This window comes from Fukomys damarensis, unplaced genomic scaffold (assembly GCF_012274545.1).
Source record: "Fukomys damarensis isolate Sample0158 unplaced genomic scaffold, DMR_v1.0_HiC HiC_scaffold_12, whole genome shotgun sequence".
NCBI lineage: Eukaryota > Metazoa > Chordata > Mammalia > Rodentia > Bathyergidae > Fukomys > Fukomys damarensis.
The window spans coordinates 13,344,106-13,352,561 of record NW_022900924.1 but is presented as its reverse complement, the minus strand read 5'-3'; positions in this window follow the sequence as shown (position 1 = coordinate 13,352,561).

Below are 8,456 nucleotides of genomic sequence, written 5' to 3'. Positions count from 1 at the left end.
GAACCCCACAACCAAAACTTTCAAGGTCAGGTCAGGCAAGTTAAACCAAGGATCCAGCAGCACAAAGAAAGCCCGGCTCCTCTTCCCCTCTCCATTCTGTCCTGGAAAGCATTAACTTTGGATAGTGTTAGGTTGCCTTCAGGCTCCCACAGGAGGCCTTATTGTGCTCTAGAAACTTCTTTTCCATCCTGAGGAGGAGAGTGGGTCTCCTCTGAGCTCCCTCGGAAGGGAAAGGAAGCCTCTTTTTGTCCTCTCCTCTGATTGGTCCAACATCCATCTCTGAGCCGATGGCCGCGGTGTGCAGAAGGGGTTTTCTCATTGGCTTTCCCAGCTGAGACTTGGAGCTGTGTTTTGGGGCCGTCCCACCCAAACCCCACAGCTAAGACAGATCCTTCCATGGAAACGCTAGGTAGTGCTCTAGTGAGAGAAGAGGATTCAGTGCCGGCAGATCCACTACAGACCACGTCTCACCTGTGTTGAGGAACCTCCAGGGTCCTTTCTCCCACATTGTATCTACAGTCCCTTACAAAATCGCTGTAAGGGATGGGATGGAGGCTTAACAAGCTCTGACATTGTCCACCACGCTCACTAGTGATACCACGTTGGCCACTGGAAATCAGTCATGGGAAATGGAAAACATTACAAATTCAGGATTATCCTCCCCACTCGAAGGCCCAGACACAGCTTTAGATACGTTGAAGGCCGTCAGGACTGAGATTCTCTGTGTTCCCCCAAGAAGGTCTGTTTGCCACGCCACTCTGCCTTCATGATAGTCTTTAAAGAATACAACATGATGAAGAAATTCCATGTAAATCTTTCCATAGCTGCCCACTACCTTCCAGAGATGTTTCCAGGGCCATTTCCTCACTAATCCCTTGAGCTCTGCCCATGGCGAATGTGTTAGTCAGCCTTGCATACTGTGATAAAATACTCAATGTAAACAAAGGAAGAAAGGTTGATTTTGGCTCATGGTTTCAGAGGTTTAAGTCCATGGTTGGCTGACCCCACTGCCTTGGGCCTGAAGTGAGTCACGGCACAGTGGAAGGATGTGTGTGACAGAGGAAATCCGATCACCTTCTGACAGCCGGGAAGCAGAGAGACAGGGAAAGAGCCAGAGAGAAAGAGGCTGTGGACCAGATCGAGCGGCCAGGCCACAGCATGATGACCACAGCCTTCATAGGCGCCAACCCCTGCTTCTATCAGGTCCCAATAAAGCCGTCCTATTAAAATCTCCTCAGTGGGTCGATCCACCAAAGTCAGAGTCCTCATGATCCAGTTACTGCTCCAAAGCCCATTAGCATCTGAGTCTTCAGCATATGAGTTGGGGAAAGGGAATTTCAAACCCAAACCATAAAGCACACGACTTGCTGTTCTCAAGACACCAGCTGATTCTGACCTTTGTCACTTGGCCCCATTTTTCCCCACACTTGAAACGCCCTTGCTTCTATTTTCCATGTGAAGGATCCCTACCCCTCTTCCAAGACCCAACTCAGAGACCTGAAGCAGAATACACCACCCCCAGGTGGAGGGGACCAGTCTGCTCTCTGGGACCCCCACCCCTCCTCTTCTGTAGAACTCGCCACTGAGAATTTACCGACTCCTTAACATGCCTGCCCCTACGCTCAGGCCACAGCCTGTTGGATTCTCTGCCTGTGCCCCAAGTCAAGCAGAGAAGCTACCTGGATAAGAGTGCTTGAAAAGCAACCCTGGGATGAACAATGGGGGTGGGGGGAATCCCAAACACACCCTCAGCATCATGTTCCAGACACTGCTGAGTACCGGACTTGGTGACAAGGGTTAAGACACAGTCCATGACCTCAAAGAGCTCAGACCACACAGATAAATAAACAGGACAGAGGCCTATCCTCATTCTCCTCGCGTCCCTCCCACCTAGCACTTACTGTGGGTAAACATCTGTCTGTGGAAAGAACAGCGGGCCGAACCCTCCTTTGGCTGACTCGGGTAGGAGGACGGTGCTCCTGACTCAGCTGTCACGCGTAATGCCCCATCGTCACCAAACACTCCTGAGTCACAGGGACCAGCGCGGCCGTCTGGGAGCCTGCATTAAACCAATGACATCAGCACCGGGCAAACAGGAAGGAACAAATAAACAGAGAAAGAAGCTGCGTGCTGCACCACGAGGTGGGGGTTGGGGGTGGCACAGGCTGTGACAGGAGCAGGCCACGGGGACACTCAGTGCCAGGGACTCCGGCCAGCTGTCCTGTCTGGGTGAGAGAAAGAGCATCAGTCGCCCTTATTTCACTCTCCGGAGGAACAAAGCGATGACGGCTTGGATAAAGGTGTGTGAGGCAGAGTGATACTGATTCGTTTTTTATTTGTCCACACACCAGACACCACGCTGGGCAGTATGACTCTGGCTGGTCATTTATCCCCAAAGGAATAAGCCTGATGTTAATATTCACATTGCACAGACTGAAAACGGAGGTCCGGAAGAGTCACTCGTCTGAGATTGAACAGCGAGTTATAAAGCAGGCTGGGTTCCCAATTCAGATCTGTCTGATTCTTGAACCTGATTTTCAGTCTTCACTGCTTAGGACCAGGAAGAAGTCAAAAAAGCGTGCAAGACAAGTTTGGATCCCCTTTTGCAAAAGGGAAGAGTTTGGGCCCGATGTTGCACATGAGTTTGAAAAGTGAGCTCAACAAATCCGGATGTAAAACTGCAAAGAAATGGCCTCGCTTTGCTCCCCATAAGCCTCAGTGCTCACACAGGTAAATCGGCCAGGTGCAGGGCTGGCACAAATCTCCCTCTCATTTTTTGGCTCTCTTATTTCCCTCATGCTTCCTGCAAGTGGCGGTCTTGTAAATTGCACATCCTCATGAGGAAAAACTATTTTCCCTCCCCTGGCCTCTGCCCCAAGCTAAACGGCCACGGAGGTGGCTCACATCTGGGACAGGAGGGAAGTGCTCGGTGGGGAAGTGGGAAAGCGAGCCTTGAAATGCCAAGTTTCCTCTCTTCTGTTTGAAACTTTGAATGTGTGTTTGAGGAGAACTCAACTTCATATGAAAATAAAAGCCAGAGCCGAGAGCCCCGGGACTCAGATTCCTAATGGGTTAAAGAAAGCTTGCTGTCCCTGTCAGTACCCTGCAAGCATAGCCCATGTTTTATGGGTCAGTTAAACACCTGGCTTGGCAGCCAGCCCCATCGGAGCTTAATGTGGCTCCAGCATTTGGCAGTGGTAGTGAGTTGAATGGTATCTCCTATCTCCCAAAGCGGGAGTCTACCTGGAACCCAGGAAGGTGACCGTGTTAGCAAAGGACTTGCAGAGGGCATTCAGGAATGGATCTTGACACCACCCAGAAGGGGAAGACACGCAGTGACTCATGGGAGAAGCCATGTTAAGACACAGGCAGAGGAGAGATGCAGCCGAGAGCCCAGGCAGGCCGGGAACCACCAGCAGCTGAAGCAATAAAGATTTCAAATGCGTGGCCTCCAGAACTGGAAGAGGGTCGGTTTCTGTTGTTTTGAGCCACCACGTTTGCCACTGCTAGAGATAAATGCAGGTGTGGCAGTGGGAAGGCTGTGCACTCCTCCCCGTGAGCTCCCAACTTCTCATCTGTACCTGCCTCTCGGAATGGCAGGAAGACCATACCAGCTCGCTCTTAGGACCGGGCTCTGCGGACCGTGCTGCAGTCACTCCCAGTCCTCCGAACCTAGCAGCAGCTACGAAACAGACGCTGCAGCAACTGTCCCCACACCATGAAAGGGTAGCCAAGGGAGGACAGCGGGAGGGGACACTGCGCCCATCTCCTGTGCTCCGGCCCAGACCATCAGCAGTGGCAGCTAGGAAGGGCAGGACGAAAACAGGGGTGATGCAGATACCAGAAGCCGAGAGACGGCAAGGGGGAAAGCAGAAAGGGCAGAAGACACCACACTCCTTCGCGTGCTTCGAGGAGGCCCTGACATGCGAGGCTCACTGAGCCTCCCTTCAATTTTCTGTGAAACGGGGATAGGACGTTGGTTCGTGCCAAGGACAAAGCGAAGTGCTGAGTGGAAAGTGCTTCCCTCCTTCTCTTCAGAGTTGCTGCCTCCTCCCGTGGGCCAGGCACCATGCTAGGGCACACGAGAAGCAACCAGAAAGCTGCACTTGTTTTTGGTGCCATTATCGAGTGCCGTCTCCGGCACAGGCTTCTCCAACTGCGGAAGATGGACAGAGATGATCCGTCCCCTCTCCTCACTCTGTCCAGCTCATCTCCGGGGCATCTGTCCGTGGGCCACAGAGTTTTCAGGACCGCGGGAGCAGAACATGGCGGGCCACCTGCCCCACCCAGCACCCCTCAGTCTGCCCGAGGACACGGCCCAGCCAGGTATTGAACTGATGCATGAGGCAAGGGCTGTTTGTTTAGGGATCTGACAGGGACGGTGCAATTGCTTTAAATGAATAGAAACTTTGCAGGGATGCAGTCGCAGGACAGTGCACGTCTCATGGAGCAGTTTCAAGGGAATGGAGCTGATCAGCTGAGAAACAAGACACAGGGACTCCGTGACCCCATGCCCCTTGGTGGCACACAGTGAGGAAGATCACTTCATGGCCCGACATGGTGGCATATTCACATAATCCAAGCCCTCTAGGAGGCTGAGGCAGGAGAATCCCAAGTTTGACCTTAGCTTGGGCTCCTTAGCAACTTAGCTGAGACTTTCTCAAAATTTAACTATTTAGAAAAGGGTCAGAGATGTAACCACTGCAAAGGGGCCCTTGAGGATCTTTGGAAACGACCTGCTGTAATAACAGAGCTAACCCAGTGGGTGCCTGGCGCTGTGCCAGCCTCTGTCAGCACAGTCTCCCGAGGCTGGCAGGGGATCTCAGCTGTGCTTCCTTCCAGGTGAGGTCTCAGGTTCAGGAGGTTTATGCGCTGCCATGGCTGCAAAGGACGGCTTCGTCATGTCTTAACTTGGGGGATTTGTTTCCTTGAGCAACAGGAAGCTCAGGAGGGTTTCCGGAAGGAGGCCAGGGTGAGACAGCAGGGGATCTGCACGCATGACTTGAACCCCGTCTCAGGCCAGGCAGAAGGTGCAGACCAACACTGTCCCCTCGCAAGAGAGAGGCATTTTTCTCCTCTTCCTATGGTTCCCTTCCACTTGCAAGGTAATTATCACCACACCCCCACTTTCCTCGGTGGGAAACGGAGGCACTGAAAAGAGAAGCTCAGTGCTCCCTAAGGCTGAGTACCGACCAGACTTTTCCGACTTCGGAACCAGAGCTCCGCCCCTCCTTTCCCTGCGTCTGCTGCCCTGGACCAATCCGCTGTCTCTGCCCTGCCTGGGGTCTCCTGGATACCACAGTTCCCACGGGGTTTTAATGAAGCAGGCATTTCCTGGAGGAGCCTCGGTGAGCGCTGGCTTCTGTGCTCCCTTTGCAAGTGGCTAAGGGTCAAGCGTAGCCGGGTGTCAGGAACTTCATGGGGCTTTGCCTGCTGTCGGCCCTTGCAGTGCTGCAGAATGAACCCAGGGGCACTCTACCAACAAGCTACATCCCCAGCTCCTCTGATTTTTTAAAATTTCAAGACAGGATCTCACGAAGTGCCCAGGCTGGCCTTCAACTTGTGCTGCTCCTGCCTCGGCCTCCCGTGAAGAGGAATTAAAAGGTGCACCACCATGCTCAACTAAACACTTTTTTTGAAGAGTAACTATTTACAGATACTTATTTTCATATTTATCACCCAGATTTTTTATACCTATAAATTTGGCTTTACCTTTTTGAGCCTTGTTTTATCAGGAAGGGGGATTACTGGGCATCCACCCACCAGAAGTGTTAGAAGCACATTAAAAATGCAGCTGGGTGTGGCGGCACCCACCTGTCCTTAGGTACTTCATAAAATCAAGAGCAAGTGTAGTCACAAGACAAGGCATCAGGCTATTTTGGAAAGACCAAACAATAGCAAATACATGACCTGATAACCCGTTGGTTCACAGGCAGGGGTGGGAATACAGTGAGCTCAAGTCTGCAGCGATCCGCACACTCTATCAGAGAGGCAGACTTTTGCGGGGACACTCTGTGCACCCTTCACCCCATCAATGCTTTCCCCCGACACCACATCCTTCTGAACAGCTTGGCACCCTGGCTGTGAAAAGAAACCTTGAGTTTATTGAGCACTTACTTCTTTCCGGATGTGATGCTGATGTTTACACACACTTGCACACACTGCAGCCAAGTTAAGCCTCACATCCGCCCTCACAGTGTTGCTTCTGATTCGCCCCATTTTGCAGATGAGAACACAGAGGTTTGTCGAGCTATTGGTCCAAGTGTCACAGCCAGGCTTTGAACTCTGGGCTCCTAGATCCTACAGGCTCAGACCACCTTGCTCCAAGGACCTATTGATGGCCGTTCAAGCCTGGCTCTTGGAATGCACAGTTCTCACTGTCCGCCCTGCATCCTGGACATCTTCTTAGAAACGTTATCCTTCCATGGGTCAGGCTCGGCAGCCCCAGGCAGGGTCGGGGGACAGCCAGGCCAGAGAAGCTGGGTTTCCCCAGCCATAAATCCTCCATCTCCAACACGCCTCTTAGCTGCTTGTCTTTGCAAAACATAAGCAGGGTGGTGTGTGTGTGTGTGTGTGTGTGTGTGTGTGTGTGTGAGAGAGACAGGCCACGTGGGCTGTCTGGGGCAATGTTCCTGACATTCTGACTGGGTGATGCCCCTGCAGCCCGGCCCACCTGCCTCCCCCTGCACAATGGACTGAGAGGCCCCAGGAATGCCACCGCAGGCCTCCGCTCATCTGTCCCCAAGACAGCCATTCTTGCTAAATCCCCTCCTGGCCATTGCCCCGGGCTTGCCTGCACTCTCTGATTTGTTTCAGATGTGTACAGATGACAGGAAAGCTCCGATTTCAAAGCTCCTGTGGACAGAATCTTCAGTCTCCTGAGCCTCGGGTTCCACATGAGGCGGCCTTTCCCACGGACAGGCGGGCGGCCACGACACAGGCGTCCCTCGCTGGCGCCACTTCCCACGGGTCTTCATCTTCCTGACAGCAGGGGCGCTGGGAGCCCCTCACCCCAGAGGGAGGCGAGGGGAAGACAGCTGGGGAAATGAGTGCGCCCCGGGGAGCCCGGGGCAGCACAGTCAGAAAGCTCCGGGACCCAGAGGCTGTGGTCTGGGGTCAGGACCTGCGGGCCCAGAACACCTGCAGTCCTAGCGCTCCCCGGGGCAGCACTCTGAACAGCGCCACATCAGCGCTCCTCCAAGAAGTTTAACCACTGTTGCGCCAGCAGCCACCAGAGAACCGGACTCGGTGGGCTGGAAGCTGGGCTCTGGCGTCACCTTTCCAGGCTGGTTGTGCTCCTCGCGTGACTCCAGCTGTTTCCATTGCCCCCCAGCAAAGCACTAAAAATATAGGGCTTAGAGCAGCGATCAAGTATTCGTCCCCCGCTTCCCAGCAGACATACAGCAATAAAACAAATAAATAAAAACAAAATCAGTGGGTCGACACACAAGGAGGAGGAAGAGGAAGAGGAAGGCCGCGCACCCACCCACCCCGCCAAGATGTTGTTAAAATGCACGTTCTGGCTGGCGCCGGAGACCACACTTTTAATATCCCAGGAGGCCAGCGCCATTGGTCTTCCGACAGCACTGGGGGCATCGAGGACTTAGGGGATGGCATGAGGACACAAATTTTCTTAAGCTTCCACTCTGTCTTCAGCTCCTCCCGGGTTAAGTGTTGTCCCTCGTGGCACCAGCAACCAGGTTCCAGGAAGACAAGTTTGTTCACGGAGTGAAGGAGTTGAGGGCATCCCCGAGCAACCTCCACCCTCGCATGCGCAGTTCCCAGCGGGTTCGCCCCTGGGGGCCCGAGGCTGCTCTCATGGGGGGCGGGGCTCGGGTGGCACCGGAAGCCGCTAAGGGAGGCCGCTTCCCTCAGCAGCTGCTCACTTCCGGCTGCGTGGCCTGGTTCCCCACAGCGGTGCCATTCAGTGGCCCAGAGGCTTTAACCAGAATCGAAGAGCACACTTCCTACTTCCGGTCAACTGGGTTGGTCGCAAAACCATAGCAATTTGTTTTGTTTTTATTTGAGATTTCTCTATTGATCAAATGAGTTATTATGTGCTACAGTAAATATGCTGTCTCTATTATATACCATATATTACATATGCTCAAATCTACATATTATGTTGCTATTAAATACATGAAATTAACTGATTCGATTGACGCAGAAAAATCCCAGACCCAAATTATTAGGGCTTTGTATATATTATACAAAGGATTTGTGTATATAATATACTATAGTATATAACCCATAGCATATCTAGTTTATACTATGTTATATACCACACACAGACACTCTCAATGATGCTCCAGACATTTGCTTATCAAACATGGACTTGCTAAAGGCTCAAAAGAGATTCAGTTTGAAAATAGAAGCATGAAGTACCCAGTCCCAGGCCTTTCAGCAATGACTTTAACTGCCATGTTTCTTTCAGACCAAAAAAAAAAAAAAAAAAA